We start from the raw sequence: 24,998 nt of genomic DNA on the forward strand, positions 1-24,998 counted from the left end.
CAAGTCGATCCTCTTGACTCACTGTGGTGAGACATACTTTGCCTAGAAAAAAAAGTAACATGTGGCCCCAGTACATAGAGGCTTTGTCCAGCTGAGGTCTCTGGGGTTACATTTAAATTCTCCTTATTTAAGCACGCTGGGAGAATGACCACACAGATGTCCAGTCACAAAGAGATCTGTTTTAATAGCAGCAGAACTGACCTTAGTCTCTGTGGCTATATACTAGTAAATAGTCCATAACTCACAAACATTCACATTAGTTAAATATCAGCACAGTTCCTAGTGCAGTTTTGGCTCAGCTACTACTCTTTCATATTATGCTTGGGAGACATTGGGATATGTTATACATAACAGGGACTATTCCTAGAGACGTGTGACTACTATATTTGGGAAGGGGTAAAGTTTGGGCATGTGAGATATGGCACAGCCTCAGGGGAAAAAAAAAAAAAAAAAAAAAAAACAAAAAAACAAAAACAGTCACAGGTCTGCTTCATTTAGGAATAGTCAGTAGGTCAACTTAATCAGATTTAAAATAGCCCCTTGGGCTGTTGATCTGTAGGATATTCAAGATCCTTAACCCAAGACCAAAATGAAGTGGATAAGGTCACTAGAAAACTCAGCAGTGCTGACCCTGCTCATCATCCCTTCTAGAGGATGGGGCCATGGAGAGCCAGAACAGAGAGCAACTCCTAACATACAAGCTGACACTGGAGAATACAGGAGAAGAGCTTTGGCTGGTGCAGTCAGGAAGAAATCTGGGTCACATCAAGAGTTCATGTCCTTTGTACAGAGAATTTTATGAAACTAGACACCTCATGACATTTAGCATCACACAACTAAGAGAGCACAGTCTGGCACTGTGGGTTTAGTAGGTGACAGTGATGTTCTAACAGCAGTATTTTACAAGAAACAGAAATTGCCATGAAGAGGTGACAGTTTATATCAACACTGGTTTTGTTTGCTGAGACTTAACAGAGATGGTACATTTCTCAGCATAACATAACCAAACTCAAATAACTCTTATATTACCAGTATAAGACAGTAGCTGGAAATTTTTTAGCCCACTGGCTACTTTTGTTCTAATTCATACAAGACATTTACAGAGTCTCTAGGATAAAATGAAGAACCTTTCAGTCCATGCTACTATAATGATATGTGTCTGTGAGCTGCACATGCTTTATATGCAGTGGTATCCATTGTCACCTGCAAAGACATTAATTTTCTGATTTAAAACACCGTAGACCTATAAGCATTTAAACATTATGAGTAGACTTTTAAAATAAAAAGCAGTACAACATGAAATAGTGTGAACATTTTTATTAAAAAAAAAAAAAAAAAAAAAAAAAAAGGTATAATTGTTTTTCTCTGTTATTTGGGTGGGTTTCCAGCTGAGACACTCTGAAATATGAAAAACCTTTTAGATCCATTGATGAATATTACTTTATTCCCTTACAGATTTGGGCACACAGATTGATTATACTAGCATTTTACCTAGCTAAAACAACCCTGTATTTCCTTTAGGGACATCTCCTTAGAAAATCCTCACACAGTAGAGTGATCTTCAGTATTTGATGTTTCAGTTCGTTTGCAATCTATAAACAAAATAATAAAAAAAAAAAAAAGAGGGGAAAAAGGGTTTTAGTAGAAATATAATTATCTCTAGCATGTGGATCATGGACATCAAAATGCAGTTATATGGAGTAGACTAAATGAAGTACCCCTTACTCATGTTTCTCTTTGTGGGTCCAAAGGATATTCCTGCTGCTTTGCCTGTGCTCATGTTCTTAGGAACTAGGCTCTGGAGCTCCTCAAAGACACAAGAGAAAGAGAAAAGCATCTTTACAACTACATAATATTGATTTTAAAAAAATCATAATAATAATCTCACATTTTCTAGCCTTATAGTCATATTTATTAGTGATTTATACTATGCAGTCATAATAGCAACTATGTAGAAAAGCTTTCTTCAGTGTTCAGCAGTTACAGAGCACAATAATATATATATCTCATTTTTGTGTAAATTCCATCTTGGAGCTTTTTACAGATGAACATCTTTCTTCCAAATAGTATTCTAAAATGACAAACATACAAAAAGCTAAGACCACAAGATTGTATGTAGAAAGGTATGGATTTCAAAAAGAGCATAATGAATAGTAACGGAGACACTTTGCTACACTACATGCTTTCGTGATTTGCAATTCCGGAAGATAATTTTCCAAAAAGATGACTTATTTATTGTCAAAAGTTTATATAGCTCCCCTCCTCCTCCAAAAACAAACAAACAAACAAACAAACAACGTTTCTAGTTCCATCTAAAAATTGGTGATGTTTCTTTAGACCACAACTCTTGCTTGAAGGTGAGACCAGAAGTTTCCTCTTCTGGGTAGCAAGAAACCTCTTCATCTCCATTCTAAGTTTAATTTTAGCTGCTCTTAAAACCACATTTCCTTTACTTTCATTTCTTTTCTCCGCCTTGGCAGTAATCTGCCAGAGTTTTTATTCATACCAATCGTATCTTACAGTTTATTTTACTAGTCTCAGGAAGATGAACTCTTAGTCTCTCCTCATAGTGGAAGGTCTCTACATTCCCCAGTCATCTCTCCTCTACATCATCCTAAGAAGAATTCCTTTTTTTGGTTGTGAATGATAGGACAGTCAAGGGTGGTCTGACTTGAACTCTACATTATGTCAATTCTGGCTTCATGTCTCTGATAAAAGAACTTCAACTTACAAATACAAGAATTTAAGTTTCCTATGGATTTATTGCATTCATGTGTTGCTCACAAGAGTCCTGTGCTTTTGACCACTATACAAAGCTCTCATCTGCAGTCATCTTCAGCTGGTAGGGGCCTATAAAAAGACTTTGCTTCGAGAAAAGGATTCTGTCCCAGTTCTGCTTCTATGTATTACAGCTCTTCATCCTTATGTCTTGGTGATATGTTTTGATGTTGGCTCCCAGTTTTGTGACATGAACAGTTCTTATTACCATAATTCTCTTTCACTCACATATATCATTAGCTTACACTGAAATGATCTGGAGACCAACCTTTGACTTTCACCAACAATTCACACTCAAAACCAAAGAGATGGTTTTCCAATGCCAGGTAAAATTCTATGACTTTTATTTTTAAGCATGAAAGACAACGAAATTTGATAGCTGCAGCTATGTTTGTCAAATGGTTGCAAGGGTACTTAGGGACATGGTTTATTGGGTAATAGTGGTCAAGGGACAGTTGGACTAGATGATCTTGGGGGTCTTTTCCAACCCTAATGATTCTATGATTCTATGAATCAAAATCTAGAGTTAGACTACGTATTTGTCCCCCCCCCCCCCAAAAAAAAAAAAGTGTTTATCTTCAGGTGAATTAAGATCCTGCTCAAGATAAGTCAATGCAAAGAAGTTGAGATTGTACACCTATAAATGGGGACCATAACCCATTCTGAGACTTCATGAACAGAATGAAACATTATCCATAGTTAGTAGTGTCTTATTTTGAGTTACCAAACCAGTACATCCCAAGCCTTTATAGAAATGCAAAACATGTAGTTAGGCAACTGAAAATCACAAAAAGTACTCCAGAAGGAAATTTTTTTTCAGAGCAGTGACACTGAGTAAGCTGTGTTAGTTTGTGCCTGTGTGCTAAAAATCATATTCAGGTAAGCAGAAAAGGTTGTGCTTCTGTCATGGAAATGAGAGACAAATGAAAAAGAAATGAATTATTTCTGGGGAAGAGGAGGCATCGGTTGTCATTTGCTGGCAGAAGTCCAGTCCTATCTTATCTTTCTTCCTCAAGAAAAGCACCTGCAGAACAAACAGCAAAACATAATGTAACATGAAATAGAGACTCATCCCTGATTCTTCAGTTCTGAGATAACCTTAACTGAAGGTAGTCCTGTAAAAAACTGCTATATTTCATTAAGAGGCATTAACTAGTAATGTCTGACTGTGTGTCATGTTTCTATGCGTGTATATTTAAAAAGGACTGCTGCACAAAGACATGCAAGTGGAACCTAACCTTGCTAGTGGAAAAATTACTAATGGAGTTGAATGGATAACAAGTCTTATGAGGAGCAGCTGAGGGAGCTAGGGTTGTTTAGCTTGGAGAAAAGAAGGCTCAGGGGAGACCTTATTGTACTTTACCATTATCTTAAAGGAGATTGTAGTGAGGTGGGGAATCAGGCTCTTCTCCCAAGCACCAAGTGATAAGACGAGGGAAAATGGCTTCAAGTTATCCCAGGGGAGGTTTAGGTTGGATATTAAGAGAAATTTATTTACTGAAAGGGTTGTGCAGCATTGGAATAGGCTGCCCAGAGAAGTGGTTGATTCACCTTCCCTAGAGGACTTCAAGAAATGTGTAAATGTAGAACTTTGGAGCATGGTTTAGTGATGGACTTGTCAGTGCTAGGTTAAAGGTTGGACTAGATGATCATAAAGGTCTTTTCCAACCTGAATGATTCTGTGATTCTATGGATTATAGGTAGGTGTCCATGTGTAATAATAATCTGTGACCATGCTAATGGCTTCATAAATACACCATAGCTTTTGTGGTTAAGGCAACAGTCAAGATGTCTCAGTTTGTATTGAACAGAAAATAGTCAGGAAGAAATCAGGAGGAACAAAGATCCCCTTGGAAAGTAAAAGTAGTAGTCCTTTCCTAGTCTGACAGGTCAAAATAGTTTTTGAATGAAGTGGGAACCATTCCCTTTTTGTACGATGAAAATACCAACACAAAATATCCAACACTGAAGTTTTAGCATTGCTTTGGACACTTGGCTCTTAAAATCTAGGCCCTTGGGACTGTGCAGCCTCTACTGCCTTGAGAAAAATCACAGTTAACAAGAGGGAAGAAGCAGGGTCACCTTTCTTAACAGAGGTGAAAAATACAGATTCCTGTTTTAAAACAGGGCCACACCACTTGGCCTCACCATCAGAAAGCATGTGTCTATGCATCCCATAACTCCAACAGAACTGTAGTATAGGACAATAGCTGAGAAGGTTCCATTCGTTAGTTGCAGTTAGGCTTTATTGCTTTGGAGAAACTGAGAGCTCTGCAGTGCTGCATTGCAGACACAATGTATGTCATTAGTGTGAAACTGTGAAACAGGGAGAAGCAGACAATGGTCTGGGGACTAGGACTTCCTTAACCTCCCCAGGTTATCAGCACCTAAGTGAAAATCATTCTTCCCACAACCCCCATGCCTGGAATGAATCTAAATTCTGTGTGTATGTGTGTGTGTTTCTGATCTCTGGGGTTGTCTTTATATACCTTCTGTATGTTCTGTATCTTTTTTTTTTTTTTTTTTAATTACATCTTGTCAGCAGATGCAGAAAATGAAAATTCCGAAGGGTTTCCTTTCTTGAACAAGTTCAGCTTAAAAGACAAGGAGAAAAAAAAAATTTATAGCCAAATGGTTTCTGTATCCTGCTGATAATATAACCCGTGCAAATTATCTTGCTTCCAATTAAAACTGATGCTAATTATAGTATATCATATCCAAAATCTTTACTTTGCTTTCTTGATCAAAAAACAAGGACAGGTAATTCCCCTTTCTACTATCATTCCTGTTCTTTTTAATTACTCCTATTGACAGCAAGGATGGTCTCAGATCTCATAGCCAACACTGAAAGATTAAAGCATGTTTTCTTTACAAAGCCCACAAATTTAAGGCTCAAAATGAACTTTAATGGGAATAGTTTCAACTGCAAATTTAAAATTTAGCATGAAATCTTAGTACTATTGAAGTAGGTAAGACTTTTTCAAGGAGCGGTTCAGGTGGAAATAATATTTTATGTTGACCTTCCTCTCATCCCTGAACCTGCCTAAGGTCATGAATACCATCTGTATTTATTCATAATTTGTATTACATCTGTACCCAGCACTATTGTGTTAGCTGCTGCACAAATATCTGGTGAGATCTAGTTCCAAAATAAATTGTTTAACACAAGTAGAGCAAGAAAGTAAGAAGAGAGTGAAAATCCAAGTGTTAAGTAATTGAGATCATATTCATTTAAAAAAAGCGGTCCAACTGCTAAATATGTCTAACAAAAGTAGCATTTCAAATTCACACTGCAAAACAGATTATTATGCACTATAAGCATACATTCTCACAAGTTTTATTGCATTCAAGTGTTGACTCTTCTTTCCATTCTACTTCTCCAGTTATTTCTTTGAAGAATGTTTTTTACCATTTTTTTTCCTCCTGGTAATCCTACATGATTAACCTCAGTTCCCAGGGGTCTCTTTGCAAGTTAACAAGTACCCTTAATATTTGAGAATATTTAAATTAAGGTGAACATATCTTACTGCTTCTTGAAATGGGTGCATCTTACCAACAAATAAGTTTGGTATGAATAGTATCACATGCTCTATATGGAATTTCTCAACTTTTTAATTAAAGGACCATCTAATCATCTTGGAGATGAAATATATATGCATATGTATATCATATTCCAGTGTTGCCTGAAGCTTACAGGAGGGAGAGCAAGGGCATGTAAAATTAACATAACATTGTTTACATGTTTCTTGTTGCAGAGGATGTAATTGCACTAACAAGTATGTTAAGACTACTCCTGTGAGCAGTCATAACTATTGTGCATTGTATGTGTGGAGTTGTTAGGAGTTTTGTTCACTTTTTTGCTAGCATGTAAAACATCACCTTCTATGAACAGGCCATCTAGACCAATAATCCTTCTATAGAAGGCAGGCTGTCCTGTTTGGGTTTGGGAAATTTGAGATGTTAGCATCTTGCAGGTGCAGCTGACAAGACAAGTTGCAGCTTCAGAGTTCATCAAGAGGAGACAAGTCAATTAAGCTAATTAATACAATTTCTCACATCTAGCTGCTCCAGGGGCAGATGTAGAGGAAGAGTCTGCTCAAGGCAGAGAGATGAAAGGGATGGTCACCTACCTGAAAGTTACCACTTCGTTCCTCATTCGTATGACTGCCTCATGACTCTGTTAATACTCTTAATTGGATAGACTGTTAACACATGCTGTCCAGAATTAAAAACATGTTGCTCACAGAAGATCCTCCTCTTTTTTTGCAGAGATGCTGTAGAGATGCTATTTTTCTGTCTATGGTAACAGCTCGTGTTTTTGTCTTCTCTACTATTCTGGAAGTTCTCAATAAAAAGTTCACAGATACAGTTTTTGAGACATAAAATCTAACTGTAATGACTGAATTACAAATTTAAATTAAGGCAGGATTAAAAGCTTTTGTATCATTTACCCAACTCTCAGAGCAATGCACATGTGATGCATACTGCATCATGAGTGCAGACACTATGTTAGATTCATTATATTCGAACTGTCTCATTTTATGTGATCATGCAATTGTTGACTCAAACTCTGGGTTGAACTGTGTTTAGAGTGCTTATACAGCATTTTAATGACAGAGACAATAGCAGTACTTGTACCTCCCTGTGCAAAAAGTTCCTTAAAACTAGCAATATTTTACATCAGAAGGATGAATTGTTGTTCTTTTCCCCTGCCCACTACCAAACACTGGATGGCAGAGCAATGTACTGCATCAAGTAGGAAGTCATGATTCTTTAGTAGCACAGAAGAAAATATCAAGATAAAGTTTCTTCAAGAACTTCAAGACTGTGAGTAACTCCAGACCACCATTGCTATATATGTCAGGGTAGCAAAACATTGAGTGTCCAGCAGGGTGAAGAGAGGATCAAACCACAGGTTTTGTCTGGGAGCTTTGCTCCTTTTATTGGATTATTTAAAAGGGCTTTGAGTTTTAGTTATATAAATTTCTGTGTTCAATCATGACAAGTTCAAGTGTCTGGATTCATGAAGATTTGGCACATGTTGTACAAGTAGGCATGTAAACTGGATATTAAAATTTTTACATCTTTTGCATTTTCTGGTCCAAATACTGGTTTCCAATTTGCCTTGCTGTCATTTTATTTGTCTCAGGCTAACGCACAATGATTGATAGACCAAATGGCCACAGGAGAAAAACAGAGATAGTACTTTGCTCAGAGAGAGAGTTGGATGAGGCCAGAAAGAAACATAAAGGTCATTCAGTCTAATCTTACATTATTATTTTCAGGCAGTGATTCCTGCATCTGATTAGTAACTGCAGCAACTTAAAATAAATAAGTAAATAAAAATCAATAAAAAAAAATAATGCAGCCCATATTTAAAGACTTAGTATGCCTAAGATTCACCCCATTCTCTGGGAGTTGTGTCTGATGGCTCTTTATCCTCACTTCAGAAAAAAAGATCCAGTTTAAACTATGACCTGAAATTTTAGTCATTTTACATATTATTTTTTTTCTGTTAGGTTATAAAGTACTTCCCATAATTTAATGAACTAGGAAAGACATAATGAAAAAAATGTAGTTCTTCCCCCAGACTAATACAAAAATATTATTTTTGTTCACTCAAAACTATAGTTATGAGAAATTTAGATTTGATAAAAAATATGCAGATTTCTAGTAGATATGAAAGCTGTATGTATTCTCATATAAACTTAACAATGTCAAGTGAGTCAGCTTTTGCTGTCAACAACAAAGAGTGTATCACCACCTAATTTAATTAGGGTGAGAGCATATTTTGTGGGTTATGTTTAATGGGCAAGCACAGTTGAAATAATGAACATAAATAGCAAATAAGCAAACACTGGAGGAAATATAACCATTCAGAAGCTTAACAGTTTCTGCGTTCCTCAAACCAAAGCATATTGGAACTATGATTCCTGTCTGAGAAAAGAAGCTTTGAATATAATAATGTATAGACATTTGAAAACAACCAGCACTTCAATGTTGTCTGTGTCAATGACAGAGATGAGCTTCATACATGCAAATAAAATGCAATTGAATGAGAATCTCTGGATCAGTTCCTTGGGCTAAAATGATATTAAACCTCAAACACAGGCAGTGATAGTACATTATATGTGCATCAAAAAGCCCTGTTAAGTAGAGAGTATCAATAAGGTGCTAAGGTAAGAAGTGAAACAGACTGTAAAAATTAACAGATAGCAAATGATAAGCACATGGCCAGTGTCCAGAGTTTAACATAGATTTAGGGAATTGACTAGGTACTGTTTAAAAAAAAAAAAAAAAAAAAAGAGTTTTCCAACTTGAAAGGTGTTTGTTTTAAAGCAATGAGAGATATGCTTGTTTAGTATTTCAGAAAAAAAATCTCATAGGTTAGTACTTTATATATATGTGAGGTGTGTGCATGTATGTGTGTATTTGTGTATTATATCTGATATGCGTTGTGAAGGCAGTTGGCAACTTCTGTTGGCAAGTATGACTAATTGAAGATTTTGTAGAAAATGACAGAACTCCACAACTGCTGATCTGTGTAGAGTCCAAGAGTAATTCTGTGTTTTGCAAGACACAGGTCAAAACAGGTTTTTGCCCTGAAAATATTTTCCATTGTGGTGGCAGGAGGACATAAGAAAAAAAATAAAACCTTAGGATGAAGACAAAAAAGGTCATTGGGGAACAGTATTGTTAAGCCACTAGTCTAGCAAAGGGAACTGTTAGCCATTGAACATATTTATGTACTTGGGAGAGTGTACAGAAATAAATCCTGCTTCAAGTTGCATATAATAGCTTGAAAAATCTGGAATAAACATTCAACTTCAGTAGAATATTGTGCACTATCAATTCAAAAGTCCACTAGCAAAGCCACAGTTAAAACCATACAAGCAACATATCAAAAGAAAACTGTCAGAATTAAACAACTATTTGCAAATCATGCACAGAAACAGCAGGACAAAGGGTCTGTTATCCTCTGTTTATTTCGTTGAACCCTTTAGCATATATTATGTACTCCACTGAAATTAAGGAAACAGTTGAGTAATCCGTGATTTGTCCCAAGTTTGGAGCTGGTGGATAGAAACATTTGCCTTGAAAGTGTCACATGCTTCCAAGCATGGGAACAGGCCTGATTCTCTTGTCAAGATTTAATCTTGTTTTGGACCGTACAAGAGAGGTGTTGCAGGCAAAGAGCTTGACTAAAATTCCACCAAGACAATTTTTTTGTGGAATATTAACAGGTCTCAGTAAGATAGGGGGCCTTATTATTTTTTTTTTAAGATTTTCTTCTTTTTTTTCAATTGACTTTGACATAACATTCAAGTTCAATGTTATGTTTTCATTCAATCTATCTTAAAAATTTAGTTCTATCACTGTTATCTCAAAGCTGTGTAATTTTCTGACTGTTCAAAACTGTTGATCAAGACAGCTGGCAAGTGGCAGAAAGTAATGAAGCCTAGAGTCTCAGTCTACAGAGGTCATCATTAAGTTATTAGTGCTTATCTACAAATAATATTTGAAGACCTTATGTATAGTTATTTTCTTCACCTAAAGCAATTTCTTTTGATGCAAAATATTTTCAGACTAGAATAAGTCCAAATATATTTCATCCAGTTTTATATATTGATATCCTATATAGTACATGCATGTTTTTGAGACTGATCTGTTTCTTTATATCAGAAAGTATGACTGAGATTTTCCTGTGCCTCAAAAACCAATAATCAATTTCTGAAATATATTAAATAGATAACAATTGCTTCAACTATCTCTTAATACTCTGAGTGAATATTTCAGTTAAGCACATTTTAAGATCACTTCACATGCTTTACTAGAGGACTGGAACTTCAGATATGTTTTATTCAGAAATAATAAGTAGTAGTAGTAGTAGTAGTAGTGGTCAATATTATCCTGTCCTCTTTTTCAAGTTCTGAATTGACCTCCTGCTCTGAGATAAAAGAATGAGTTGACTTGGTCTGTCCTAATACATATTTCATGGATATATAGTCCTATATATACTTGGTTATCAAAACAGTGTACTTACACCCAAGCCGTAAAAACAGAGTATAGGTAAAAAAATAATTATAAAAGAGAGCCAAGAATTTAAAATGCCTCATATTTCATTTCCCAAAGGTCTGATTCTCTTCCATGTCTACTCAATAGCCAGTGATATTATTCAGTGAAAAGAACAGAATCAGCTACTCTCAATAAGCAGATCAATGTGTATCACAGGAACATGAAACATGATTTTAATTTTATAAGTGTTAAGAGCAAATATTTTGATCATTCATCAGTTCCTTCTACAACCATGTAAAAGTGTAAGAATTCAGTCTCGTGGAGTTTTCAGTGCCTTCTGTTCTCACTTACGATCCCTTTTATTCTTGTGTTTAGGGAAAAGAGGAAAATTTACAAAGGGAAATAAACTGCCCGCAGACTAATGGTTGAATGTCGAATTGTTACCTGCTATTTCATACTTATATTTACCACCAGACTGGTAAATAAAAAACATGCACAGTTTGAACAGATGTTTAGGGGATCTGTGGAGGCAGTAGGAGATAATTCATGTTAATGTGGTTCTTTCCCATCTCCCCAGTCCTTTCCACCTGTACTGTTGTTCAGAGAAAAAGAGATTTGGAGTTGTAAAATATGCTGTTTTACAAATAACATATATCAATGACTGGGGTGCAAGGAAGTATTCAGGGGCAAATCATCCAGTTACAGCAGCTTGATCAGATACTAATGGGGATTGTCAATTTTTCCAAGCAGTAATGTCTATTCTATTTCATAAGAAGATTGAAGGTCTGACTTAAGTATTACAGAATCACAGAATCACAGAATCGTCTAGGTTGGAAGAGACCTCCAAGATCATCTAGTCCAACCTCTGACTGCTGCATTGGAGGTTTTATAGACCCTGGAATATCTCTGTGCCATTTGTCAGAGTACCATAATGAAATAATAGCTCTTGTCTCCAAGCAGAGGAATATCTAGTGCCATAGAAATGCCCTTAGTGAACAAGTGAAGTGATCGTACCACTCTTATTCACTTATGAAGGGCTTTACCCCTTTAATAGAATCACTTTTCCAAGACACAATTTGTAGGAGTGAAGGAGGCAGAATCTGGCCTGTCATAAACCATTTGCTACCTCTGAAACTACATTTACGTTTTCCAGGATACGATTAAAAGCACAACATTTTGCCAGAGACATTTGAAGTTTAAATACATGTTATTGCAGTTTGGTATTTGTGGGAATTACTTGGGTGTATAACCTTTAAAAGTGGAAAAAAGCCAACATTTTCAAGTTGTTTGGATCGTAAATGTTTAGAGATTACACACTCATGTAACAGAAAAAGAACTTTGTTCTGTTTACATAATCAGTCACTAAACATGCTATAAAGAAGCCTCTTCAAGCTGATATTGTGCAGGCTTAAAAATGACTGCAGTGTTACATACATTATGTCATTTTTTTATAACAAACGCCTTCAGGCACAGTACTGCATAGGAAAGGCCAAGTAGCAGCACCTCCACAAAGGAACCCCAGGGGACAAACAAACAACTTTAAAAGTCATTACAATTCATTTTCTATTCCTCTTACTCCTAAGAGTACGGACAGCAGTGGGAATTAGCTGACATCTAAACATTGGTGTCCTCATACTTTCTCTTTTTGTATCACTTACGGGGCATTTCAAAGATTCCCACCATCTGAGAACACAAGAACATGAATCATAGACATGCTGAAACACATAAACTAGGCAATCTGTTTCTGTGAGGAAAAAATATTAATCACAATCTTAATATACCTTGGAATAATTTCCACTGTAAGCTAAGTGAAGAGAGTCTGGAAAGGACTTAATACTGCACAGCTTACATTGTCTTTAATGGATGTAAGATTAAAAATTCCAAAGAAAGTGTGGCTTGCATGCTAAAGTATCCTGCTCCAATAAGGAGCTTTATATGTTTAAGCTACCAGGCATTCTCCTTTATAGGATCAGGACAAACTAAAACATGTTGGAGCTAAGTAACAGACAAGTTACAATCAGATAGCATTGCAGAAAAGAAAATGTTCATCTGTTGCTTATTTTTGTTGAAAAAAAATTAAAGTTAGCCATAGATTGAACCCACGTTCAATATTGCAAGCCCAAATCTAGTAGGTAGAACATTGCAAACATAAAGGCACTTCTGTGTTTCCAAATGTCTACATTAACTAAGTCAAGCTGACAAGAACATACTGTAGATATATTTTCCTCTTTATGTTGTGATCGACTCAAAGCTATGTAGTCAGGGAATACCTATTAAAAACACTTTGATTTAGACTTGTATGACTCCATGATGTGTTCCTTTTATTTGTATTCTAGCTGTTTTACTTACGTGCTTTTTAAAATAAACCATTAAAATAACCTTTTTTCAACTCCTCTTTTCCAAGTACTGCTTTCTTTGGTGATGTATTTGGCCACAGAGGGCACCTCCTTCTAACACTCACTCTTGGCAGAAATCGTAGAATCATAGATTGGAAGGGAGCTTAAAGGTCATCCAGTTCCAACCTCCCTGCCATGGCCATGGATGCCACCCACCAGATCAGGTTGCCCACGGCCCCATCCAACCTGGTCTTGAACACTTCCAGGGATGGGGCATCCACAGCTTCTCTGGGCAACCTGTTCCAGTGCCTCACCACCCTTTGAGTAAATAATTTTTTATATCTAATCTAAACCTACCCTCTTTTAATTTAAAATCATCTCCCCCCCCTCCCCTTTTTGACATTATTTGACTAAGCAACAAGTTGTTCTCCAGAAAGATACAGCTTGCTTGCTTACTTGTTATTATGGACAGTCTTGCACCTCCTGCCTGTTACATATATGTATTATTAAAAGGGCTGCAACAGGAAATTCATTGTTTGAATTCTCAGTTTGGAAAATAAGCAGTCTTTCCATACAATCATCTTCTTTCCCCTTCTTTTACCTACATTTTTTCCTCCACCATTGCAAATTAAAATTTTCCCTTTTTCTTGATTTTTTTTTTCCTTACTTACCAGAGATATATCACATTTTCAAGAGGGCCTATCTTCTTGAAGAGAAATTAGAATAAAAGTAAACTGCAATAAGGAACCATGAGGGAAAGAACAAGGTGGATTAGACAGTTCTTTCAAATGACATCTATCTTAGGAGATGTTGAGCTTTTATTTTTGGAAAGGACTAAACTTTCTTTTCTTCATTGCAAATGGGGCTAATCTATCTAAAACAGTGTATCTTCATTCTAATGAAAAGGATATTACATTAGAATGCTCTCTGGAAAATAGAAGGAACTGTACTTATACATGCATAAAAATTTGAGCAACTCTTAATTTCTTTCTGATAGACCTTCACCTGTACATGGAAATGGGTGTAGATTAAGAGAAAGCAAAAATGTTCAGAGAAAATAAAAGACTGCAATGTCATGCTGCTAACCTCTGCCTCTGGAGAATCACTGCATGCTGCTCATGGCACATCTGAAGCTATGCTAAGTTATGGGCACACACTAAAAGGTGAGGTCATTACAGTGCAAGCAGCTGGAACAAAGCCTTTGAGTACGTGTGTGCATCTGGGTGCACGTGCGTGAGTATACAGCCTCAGTAGTACCGGCTCAAAGAGCAAAGGGCTGATCCCTCAGCACAGTGTGCATGCCAGGAATTAGTTTTATAATATGTACAGGAAGATCACTTTTGCCATTTATTTGTTTAAAAAACTGAAAGAGTGGCTTTTTCATTTTCATCACGGGAATCTGTACCCATGATAGAAAGATACTGTAACTATAGACATATTACACCATATTATATCACATTAATTATTAGATTGTATTTCATAATATTAATATGAATTGTAATTAACACACTGGGTTCTCTCAGTTAGATACATATTGTGAATGTAAATGTCATTTGCCCCAAGAGTTAGTTAGGACTTGAAGGCGAACTGCAGAATAGCTAATTTGCGGCACACAGTAGGATTGCAATGTCTGGAATCCTCCATCAAGAGAAGAATCACTGGAATAATTTAACTTAAGGAAACTGGGCATGCAACATGATCCTGGGGAGCTATGCAATTAATGTTCTGTCTGCCACGTTAAAGATTTACCACTGAGATGGTCCATTTGCATACAACATACCCCTAGTGCCAGGAAAAGCTTCACTTGCTTTCACCACCCAGTAAGGCACCAGACAGCGATAGTGAGATGCTGTTTTGATTCAGTTACTGCTCAGCTGTATATCAAACATGTTATAGAAACAGGCCTTGACTTCAACATGTTTGGTTTGGATCAGTGAATTGAGCACTTGCTGAGCTCTGGAATACAAATGATCAACCTATCTGTCTGAGCAGTTCCCCTGTCGGTGCCATCCTCTCTCTGCCTATTGCTAATACAGTAATATGTATGCAGCACACAGCATCCTATGTGACTGCCACTTGAAAAAATGTGCCAGCTCATCATTGTCTCCAGACGAGACAGATTTATTATAATTCAATATGTTCCTCGTGAGCACTTTTTTCTGTCTTATGTTACAGTCTGCATAGCATTCAGAATAATAACTACATGCTCTTATGACATTGCAGCACTGAATTCTTGCAGCTGAAAGAATCATTTCCTTGGCTCTGACAGAAATTCACTCACAGCAATACCTTCTTGTTGAAAATTAATATGGGATTTCCCTGCCCCATCCCAAAATGAGCTGTTTGTGAAGTAAAAATAAGTGGAATCATTTTTCTTTTTTATATAAAATTTGTTCTATATTCAAAAACTGAAAAGACATCAGCTTGACTGTGTTGTGCTGAAGAAAGTACTGCAGATAAAAACCCACTGCACAAGTGAATGAAATTCTGAGATTCTAGATACAGTTTTTGTACTCTCAAAGTCAAATAAGGCATAGCAAGAATCAGTGAAAGCTGGGCAGAACCAACAGCTGTTCTTGCTAAATTAAAGCTACACTGTATGTTGGGGCTGTCACCTGATAATGGAAACAGAAGTGTTTACAAGTGGCCCACAAAGACTATTTGAAAATGTACAGGTTTCACACTTTCTGAGAGAATGGTGTTCTTTTACAGTGGATCAGTTATTTCAGTTAACTTTAGATGCCAGAATGACCTTTACAAAGTGGTATAGACAATAGCATTGAATATGCAATTCACCAAACATGAATATTGGCACATTTTAGCTCATGAATATTTACCATCAAGACTGCTGCTGACAGCATCTCAGCAGCACTAATCTGCAGTCTGGCAGCGAGCCAGGTTTTCCACTTTTCCTAGACACAGTGAAATTCCAGCCCTACTGGCCAGGAGGCAGGGAAAGATCCTGGCATCCCCATTTGATTTGAACTCCATCTGTAAAAATAATAATAATTCTCTGGTTAGAAGTAATTATGAAACTAGATACTGTAGAAGGCACTACACACAGGATCACCCTGCAAGGTGTGTGAGTGCCATAATAAGCATTACAACATGAGGCAAAAAGGAACTTTGCATTCCCTGCCCTGAGGCGACATCAACTGCACCTTGAATGGATCATACAGCATTTTGAGGTGTGAGTAATCAAATGCTTTTGTGAACCTCTGGCCTATATATTTCCATCATACATGCCTAGCTGTAGGTGACACGGTTGTTGTGCTTCCCTAACAGCTCTTTCCTATGTCTACAAGACACACTTCCACATTCCAGGTTTCTTACTAACCATGGTTCCTAGCCTGGAACTGGTAAGCTCCTACTCCAGTGGACATGAAGAAGAATAAAACTAGTGATTACTTTGGTTTGGTTTGTTTTGGTTGTGTTTGTTTTTTGGGTGGTCTGTCACCCTGTCTTCCTTCCCCCTACAACCCTTCTCACTATTTTAACATATACTTTATATTCCATTTTTCTTCTGTTCTCATTGCCCTCCTCTCTGGTGCCCAGACCTAGATATGTCAGCTGAGGCTACGCTTGTTTAGAGGGAAAATTACCTGCTGGGTGCAGAGGAACAATTTTATTGATGCATCCCAGCAAGGTATTTGCCTTTTTGAGAGCACACTGCATTAACTTGTACCTGTGAGCTCAAACCTCAAGATATTTTTTCTGCAGCACAGCTAATTAACCAGTTATTTTCCATTTTGTGTTTCTAAATTTCATTTCTCCTACAAAATAATTATTCTGCATTGCTCTTTATTGAATTTCATCTTATTGATTACAAACCCTTTCTCTAATTCATCAAAAACTTTTTGAAATCTAAACTTGTATCTCTCTCCTCCTCTTCCAAATTACCATAACAACATTTAACTTCATATTGCCATTTTAAAGTATATTTTCTTTTACGTCATCCTTATTACCATCATGATTAAGTAAAATACCGACTGGTAATAAATCCATCTAAGCCCTCATGATTTCTCCTCCCATTTTTGGCAAAAAGTTAATAATAGCTGCACAGTTTTCTTCAAACAGCTTTTTATCTACTCCATACTAATTTCACCCAACCATGTCTTCCTAATTTGCATGTGCAGGATCATGTCCATGTTCTTACTAAAGCCAACACAAATTTAATCCCTTGTTTCCTTCTACTCACCAAACTGATTAATCATTGGTTTCCACTAAATACAAACACTTAGGCCCCCTTCTGCAGCAGCATCACATCCACCTGGGAATCGGTATGTCCTGCTTGGTAGCAAGATCCGATCTAAGTTGCCATTGATCTTGCAGTAAGACTTGCTTCCACCACTCATTCCCATTCATCATGAATCTCGCTGTTCCCAGTTCAGCTCCCACTAGCTGGACTTTTTCCTTGCCTGCCCTGCAAGCCTCCCCTGATAGCTATGCCTTATTACTGCCCACTCCACCAACTGGGTCTTGGATTTTTGATTTGTTTTTTGTCAGTTCTCCTGCCCCACTCCTGCTTGGCAGCTGGTCTCCATGCCTACTTTTCTTCCTTTCCCAGCTACTGCTACTAAACACAGGGCTTTTGCTAACCCATCCAGCTATAGATATTCTTAGCAAAACTGCGTGCAACACTGGGGACTAGCACAGTCCTCAAGCATATAAGAGACCCACAAACACCTTATCTCACTCTTAAGCAGAGTCTCCTCCTCTTCTTTTTCTCTTATATGCTGTTATCTTGTTCCATGGTGGTGGAGGACATTTCTTACAGTGATGACTCTCCTGTACTTTGGAGATTCTTATTTGCCTCCCTGCTTCCTTTTTTTGTCTCCCCTCTCCTCTAGTGTTCCCAGGGGAAAGAGCAGATTGTGGCATCCTTGCTGTCATTTTACATCTCAGCCATCAGGTTTATGGTTTTTTTTGTTTTTTTTTTTTTTTTTTTTGTTTTTATATACAATCATAGAATCATTTAGGTTAGAAGAGACCTCTACGATCATCTGATACAACCTTTAACATAGCACTGCCAAGTTCACCATTAAACCATGTCACTAAGTTCTACATCTAAACAATTTTTGAAGACATCCAGGGATGGTGACTCAACTACTTCCCTGGGCAGCCTGTTCCAGTACTTCACAACTCTTCCAGTGAAGAAATTTTTCCTAATGTCTAACGTAAACCTCCCCTGGTACAATTTAGGGACATCTCCTCTTGTCTTATCACTTCGTGCTTGGCAGAAGAGACCAAGCCCCACTTCACTATAGCCTCCTTTAAGGCAATTTTAGAGTGCAATAAGGTCTACCCTGAGCATCCTCTTCTCCAGGCTAAATAACCCCAGTTCCTTCAGCCACTCCTCCTAAGACTTAGTCTCTAGACCCTTCACCCACTTTGTTGCCCTTCTTTGGACATGCTCCAGCACCTCAGTATCCTTCTTGTAGTGAGAGGCCCAAAACCAAACACAGTATTCAAGGTGCAGCCTCACCAGAGCCGACTGCAGGGGAACAATCTTTTCCCTGGTCCTGCTGGCCACACTATTTCTGATATAAGCCACAATGCTGTTGGCCTTGGCCTCCTGAGCACACTGCTGGCTCATATTCAGCCAGCTGTTGACCAATATCCCCAGGTTCCTTTCCACTGGGCAGCTTTCCAGCCACTCTTCCCCCAGCTTTTATCATTATATGGTGTTGTTTTGCCCCATGTGCAGGACTCAGCACTTAGCCTTGTTGAACCTCACGCAGTTGGCCTCAGCCCATCAGTCCAGCCTATCCAGATCCCTCTGCAGAGCCTTCCTTCCCTTAAGTTGATCAACACTCATAACTAACTTGGTGGTGTCTGCAAACTTACTGAGGGTACACTCAATCCCGTCATCCAGATCATTAATAAAGATATTGAAGAGTGGCCTGCCCCTTCTTCTAAAGGTCACAAACCCTCTTCTTTTTCCCAAGCTCTAGCCACAGCTCTCTTATTTAGCTGTGATCCCTCTTTTCTTTTGCAGACCATCAGGACAGATTGCTCCTGTGCTTTAGTATTAGTTGTTAGGAAATGCCATCTTTTTCAATAGATCTATTTCCTTCGGAACATTATTTACTGGTTCAAGACCTAAGGTGCTTGTTTGTTTGTTTGTTTTGTGTTTTTGTGGGTTTGTTTGTTTGTTTCCTTGCTTGTTTTCCTGAAATTTAGAGGGTGTTTTTTTTTTGCTCTCTTTCTTCATAGACACAAAAACTTAATAGAGAATCACTTTCCCTAAATTGAATTTCACCTCCAGTACAGAATTTCAGTCTAAAAGTCATCTCCAACAGCTTCTGCTGCATTTGAAAGCATGAAGTTGCTACAAATATACTCTAAAGACTTATAAGATAGTTAGTATTATCTTCCTATTCTGTTTTTAGATTGTAATTAAAGATTCCCTTTATCAACAAACAGATCATTTGGACAATTAATGGTGACATTCAAAATTTTTCTAATTTCTTTCTTTTGATTAGATATTTTCTAAGAGCTGTGAGAGTTATCCTGAGTCCTTGTATTTTTTTACAGAGAATTTTGATAAATTTGTCTCTTACCTCTAATAAGCTTCAAAGAGTATATGTAGTTTCTTTATATAAATGTTTTCATCCTCTCTCTTTTCACTTTCACCCCATTCACCCTAAATAGACCAAGGCCCAGGTTTGAGTGCTTTAACTGATCTCACCAAATCCATGAAGGTGCTTCCTTTTGATATAAAATATGTCTTCTGTCAAAAAATAAAAAATAAAATTAAAACAAACAAAATCACTGAATGTGGGAATTCATCCTACAAGACTTGCTAGCTCTTGAAATTCAGGAGGCTAAAAATATGAAGTTTAAATTGTCTTTAAGGAGCAAACCTAGCATTTTCTGAAGGAAAGAAATTGTGGTGTGGGGTTTCCTGTCTGCATATTGGACTTCTTCAGATTTGGAAGTGGAGAACAGAGTGATGGATGACAGAACTATCAATTAGCAAAATAAATATTTAGCATTTTTCTTTCATTCCAGAGGGAGATTGCTCCAATTTTTTGTAATGAAGGCAAAGAAAATGAAACGTCAAACCTGAAGCTTTTATAAATTGTGAAGATTTTCTTCTTCCTTATGGCAATTCTGTCCTCCTTCCTAATATCACACCTGTAAAAAATAATCATTTAAATTGATGCGTAATGAAAGCAGTGATCATAACGGCCTCATATTGCCTATACTTATTATCTTCCTTTTGCCCTAAGCCACCTATGACGCTGCAGAATTGGTAAGATTTAAAAGGCTTGCATGCCTCACTACGCTTTTTAAAAATCAAAGACAAACTGTTTTTTGGCAGAAATGTCATGAGAAAATAAATGATCTTGGATGTGCAATAAGTTAATAATGAATCATTTTAAATAATTTTTTCCCCTGAGAAACACCAAATTCTGTAGAAAAACAAATGGATATTTGCAGCAAACTTCTGAGGTAAGATATGACCGTATATTACATAATACAAGCACAGTAAGGTTAAGTAAAAAGTGTCATAAAGCTAGATAACTAGGTTAAAAATAGAGCTTAAGAATCTCCATTGCCAGTTCCTGCTTCAGCCACTGAAGCATGACACATTTCCTGCTTTGTTATAATTTGCTTGTGTTAATACATTGCTCCTTTGGGGGCTTATTTGTTTCTGACATTTGTCTTGCTCTTTAAACACGAAAGAATTCAAGAGGTTCTTCCAGCCAGCACATGCTTGCACTCAGCAATGTCAGGGACCACTGCAAACCACCTCTATGGTCCTTCAGAGAGATGGAGATGAAGAAAGGCCACAACATTTCTTACCACCCACTCCTTTTATTGCATGCAAGCTGTGCTGCAGTTGCATAGAGTTTTCTCTACTGGCAGGATGGGTCTAGTCGATCAGAGGAGGATCCCACCTGAAATATTTAGTAAGAGCATTGTATTCATTATAGTAAAGACTGTTTTGAGAAGCAAAGTCATAAATGTCAAAACTTGTTTTTTACTTCAAGAAGAACTTTCAGGGCAATATTATGATAAGAAAATAATAATTAATAATAATAATAAAAACAAAAGCAATGGTTGTTACAAAGATAGGGAAAATGAAATAATGGAGTGGAAGAAATTTCTCATCTTTCTAGGTACAGACCTGAATCCTCATTTCAGGAAAGCTGTACAGTCAACTGGAGAGAGTTCAGAGAAGAAAGAAAACGAGCCAGACATTGAAGAGCAAGCCCTTTGAGGGAAGATTTCAGGAGTCAGAAGCTTGTGAATAGAAAAGTTTGAAAGTGACTATTACTCTGCAGAGATATTTTGCATTGGATAGAAAAAAAAAAAAAAAAAGCTCTGACAAAAGGAGGGACTCCTCAGCCTTGCTGATAGAGGTATAGCAGGATTAAATGCAAGGAAAAAAGTCAAATATGGATAAATTCAGCCTTGAAAATCTCACCTATAACAACAGACACTGTACCAGCAAGGCAAGGAAAGTGAATGCATCCCCAGAGTTTGCAGTACTTGAGCAGAGATACTGGTTTCAGTGATCATATATATATATATATATAAATCCAGTTTCTAATGTAATTTTTGGGCCATGTTTGTACTACTCTCAGCTGTCTCTGTTTGACCTTGATTGTTACTTCTTCTTTCTGCATCCTAAGAAAAGAACAGAAAGGTTCACTTGCTACCTTAACTCCAAGGTCTGTCTCTAGCCACCAGGCTGTTGCAACAGAGCAATCTGCAAAGCTTCAGTTCTCCATGAGGCAGACAATTCCCTGCCCATGAAACCAGAATAACTACTGGGACAGACCAGCCATTCCTGTTGAGCAATTCTACACTGATGGGAATATCATCCTCTTCCTCTTCTCCTGTGGCAAGTGACAATATAGTTTTGATTAAAGCAGAAGAAATTTGGTTGTCTGATCTAAGCTCTTCAGCACAGTGGTGGGGAGACTAACTGAAGTATAGTCTACAGCAGATCTGTCTGAAATAGTGTAACGGTCTGCAGTCAGTATATATGGCTAGGTTTGGGTAGTGGGGTTCCATAGGGGTGGCTTCTGTGAGAAGAATCCAGAAGCTGCCCCGTGTTAGATAAGGGCCAGCTCCAGCTGGCTCCAAAAGGGACCTGCCACTGGGCAAAGCTGAGCCAATAAGTGATGTTGTTTGCACCTCTGTGAGAGCAGATTTAAGAAATGGGGAAAAATAATGCTGGGGAACAGCAGCTGGGAGAGAGAGGAGTGAGAAACTGCCTTGCAGACCCCAAGGTCAGTGCAGAAGGAGGGCAGGAGGTGCTCCAGGCATGCAGAAGCAGCTCCCCTGCGGCCTGTGGAGAGGCCCCTGGTGGAGCAGGCTGTCCCCCTGCAGTCCATGGGTCCCACATGGAGCAGATCTCCACGCTGCAACCGGTGGAGGAGCCCCCGGTGGAGCAGGTGGATGTGGCCTGGAGGAGGCTGCAGCCCATGGAGAGTCCCCGCAGGAGCAGACCCCGGGCCAGAGCTGCAGCCCGTGGAGAGGAGCCCACACAGGAGCAGGGGGTCTGGGGGGAGCTGCCCACCGTGGGGGACCTGTGCTGTAGCATTTTGCTCCTGACAGATGGACCCCGTGGTACAGAGCCATGTGGGAGCAGTTCTTGAAGAGATGCTGCCTGTGGGCAGCCCCCACAGGATCAGTTCAGGAAGGACGGCAACCCGTGGGAGGGACCCCACGTGGAGCAGGGGCAGAGAGTGACTGAGAAGGAGCGGCAGAGACAAAGTGTCAGGGACTGACGACAGCCCCCATTCCCCATCTTTAGTTCCTGAGCCACTCTATTAGGCATTCCTTTCAGTCAGAAATGTTTATGATTGGCAAAATTAACTGAAGCTAGCAGTGTAACAAAAGTTGGAAAAAAATAATATATATATATATATATATATAAAAGGAAAGAAAATTAAGGAAACAGAGTGTATTGAATGTTTCTGACCGGTTGCATTCACACACCAGAACCTGGCCACAAGCTATGTCAAATGAACATTATGTATCATGATGATTTTATTTTGTTTCATAAAAAGTTAAAGATGAATAATGAAAATAAAATATATTATTAAATTTTTAGACAACAATTCATCCAGTGTACTGTTGAAAATACTATTTTACAAGAGCACAGTTTCATCTGCTGTAGGAAAGAAAACCATAGTAGAATGAAACAGAAAGCTGAAGAGCATTCAGCAGTGTTAAAAACACATTTAGTAAAGAAAGAAAAGAACCAGTAGGTAACTGGAAGTTAGGTAACTGTACAGGTAACCTGGTTAAAGGCAACACAATTGTGTTGGAATTTGGACAATTTATCTGTAACAACATTTTATTCTTATGTGCTCCAGAAAGTTCCCAGAGGAATTAGGTTTTCATCTCAACTATAATGTAGACAATCCTGTTAAGTGTATGACAGAACCATAAAAACATAGGCTGAGGTGATTAGTGATGTCCTGAACTGTACATCTCCAGTACAACTGTACATCTCGCCAAAACCTTGTTTTTGCAAAGTTTCCCATTCAGTTGCTTTTCAAGTTGCTTTTGTAGTCTGGTATTCAAAATTAAGAGGTAGTAGCACCTCAGAAAGTGAATCCTTCACTGTGGTGGAAGGCATATAAGTTGCATTTGGATTTTGATGGTCTTGTGTACACATATAGCACATTTTGATTAAATATATATATATATATATATGTCTGAGAAAGGAAGGTAGCCTACCTGCAGGCTAGGCAATATCTACCTGGCAGCACACTGAGCAGGGAGACTCGTTGTGCAAGGCAGTAGGAGTTATAAGAGCTGAAATAATCAGTGAATCGATATCACATGCAGTGACTCCTGAATTCTTTGGAGGAGAGCCCTCAAACAAATCCGGGGTGGGGGATGGGGGGGACGGGGGGGGAGGAGGAGGGAGAGGGGGATGGACACTTTCTCCAGCTTGTTGTATTGCAGAAGGTTACAAAAGGTTACAGAAGACTGGAGTACAGTCTCTGTCCTGCAGGGACAGGGCTAGCTGAGTTCTTTATTTTCTGGGTAATTACATTTAAATATCACATTACTTTACAGTCTGATGAAACAGCTTCAACAAATGCAAAGCTAACTTTCAATGCTCCTTTTACATCCCTGTGATGACTAGCGTCCCAGTCACTTTCCTCTTCCAACATCTCTGTGCTTTTATGTACCCAGCTATGACCAGGTATTAGGCCAGAATCTGTTTTGCCTGTCTTTTCATGGTATAGTGAGAAGTGAATCAAAACCTACCATATTATTTCAATGTCTTTCCCCATCCCTCTCCAAAAACCCACAATTTATAATTGGAGTGAAATGCATATAGTAAGGATTATGGTTAAAGCTTAGTCAAATAAGAGAACTAATGAACACTGACAATTTCCTCCTGCATCACAAAGTTACTTTCTGACACTAAAAATTACTGTCACACTGGAGAAGCTCTGAAACACCCCATTTTTTTTAGCAGCTTACCAGGTGTGCTCCTGTGAACTCAGTATTCAGAGTTCTTCTACAACACAGGTCCATAAGACCTTTCAAGAGAGCAAGGGCTGTTGAACTCCTCATGTCACAGGCCCTTAAGACCTAAGGCAGTCTGCTGCCAAGATGGGAGCTTGTAAGTGAAAATAAGCAAACTGTTCCTTTCCTCTTCAATGTTTCCCAAAAAGCAATCATTGTCTCTACAACTCCTAATGAAGGAAAAGAAAGCATATTTACAACCTTTTGCTCTAAGCTGGGAAAAACTGATTTTTTTCTTTCTTTTTTGAAGAAATGCAAAAATTTCCTAGGAGGTGGAAATTCCAATTTCCACTCAGTTGAATATAAACACATACAATGATGTAATAACAACCTTGTGTATGTGAGCTCTTTATAAAA

At 38.0% G+C, this 24,998-nt stretch overlaps 1 long non-coding RNA gene across 1 annotated transcript; it reads right to left on the reverse strand.

The window, feature by feature from the left end:
• Positions 1–1,725: 1,725 nt before the first annotated feature.
• On the reverse strand, positions 1,726–20,339 carry LOC121064104. The gene is made up of 3 exons (XR_005816342.1): positions 20,199–20,339; positions 15,968–16,121; positions 1,726–1,807 (listed from the first exon to the last, which is right to left on the reverse strand). It is a non-coding gene; the product is annotated as an uncharacterized LOC121064104 (long non-coding RNA).
• Between the last annotated feature and the right edge of the window lie 4,659 nt (positions 20,340–24,998).

Source organism: Cygnus olor, chromosome 1 (assembly GCF_009769625.2).
Source record: "Cygnus olor isolate bCygOlo1 chromosome 1, bCygOlo1.pri.v2, whole genome shotgun sequence".
NCBI classification, from domain to species: Eukaryota; Metazoa; Chordata; class Aves; order Anseriformes; family Anatidae; genus Cygnus; species Cygnus olor.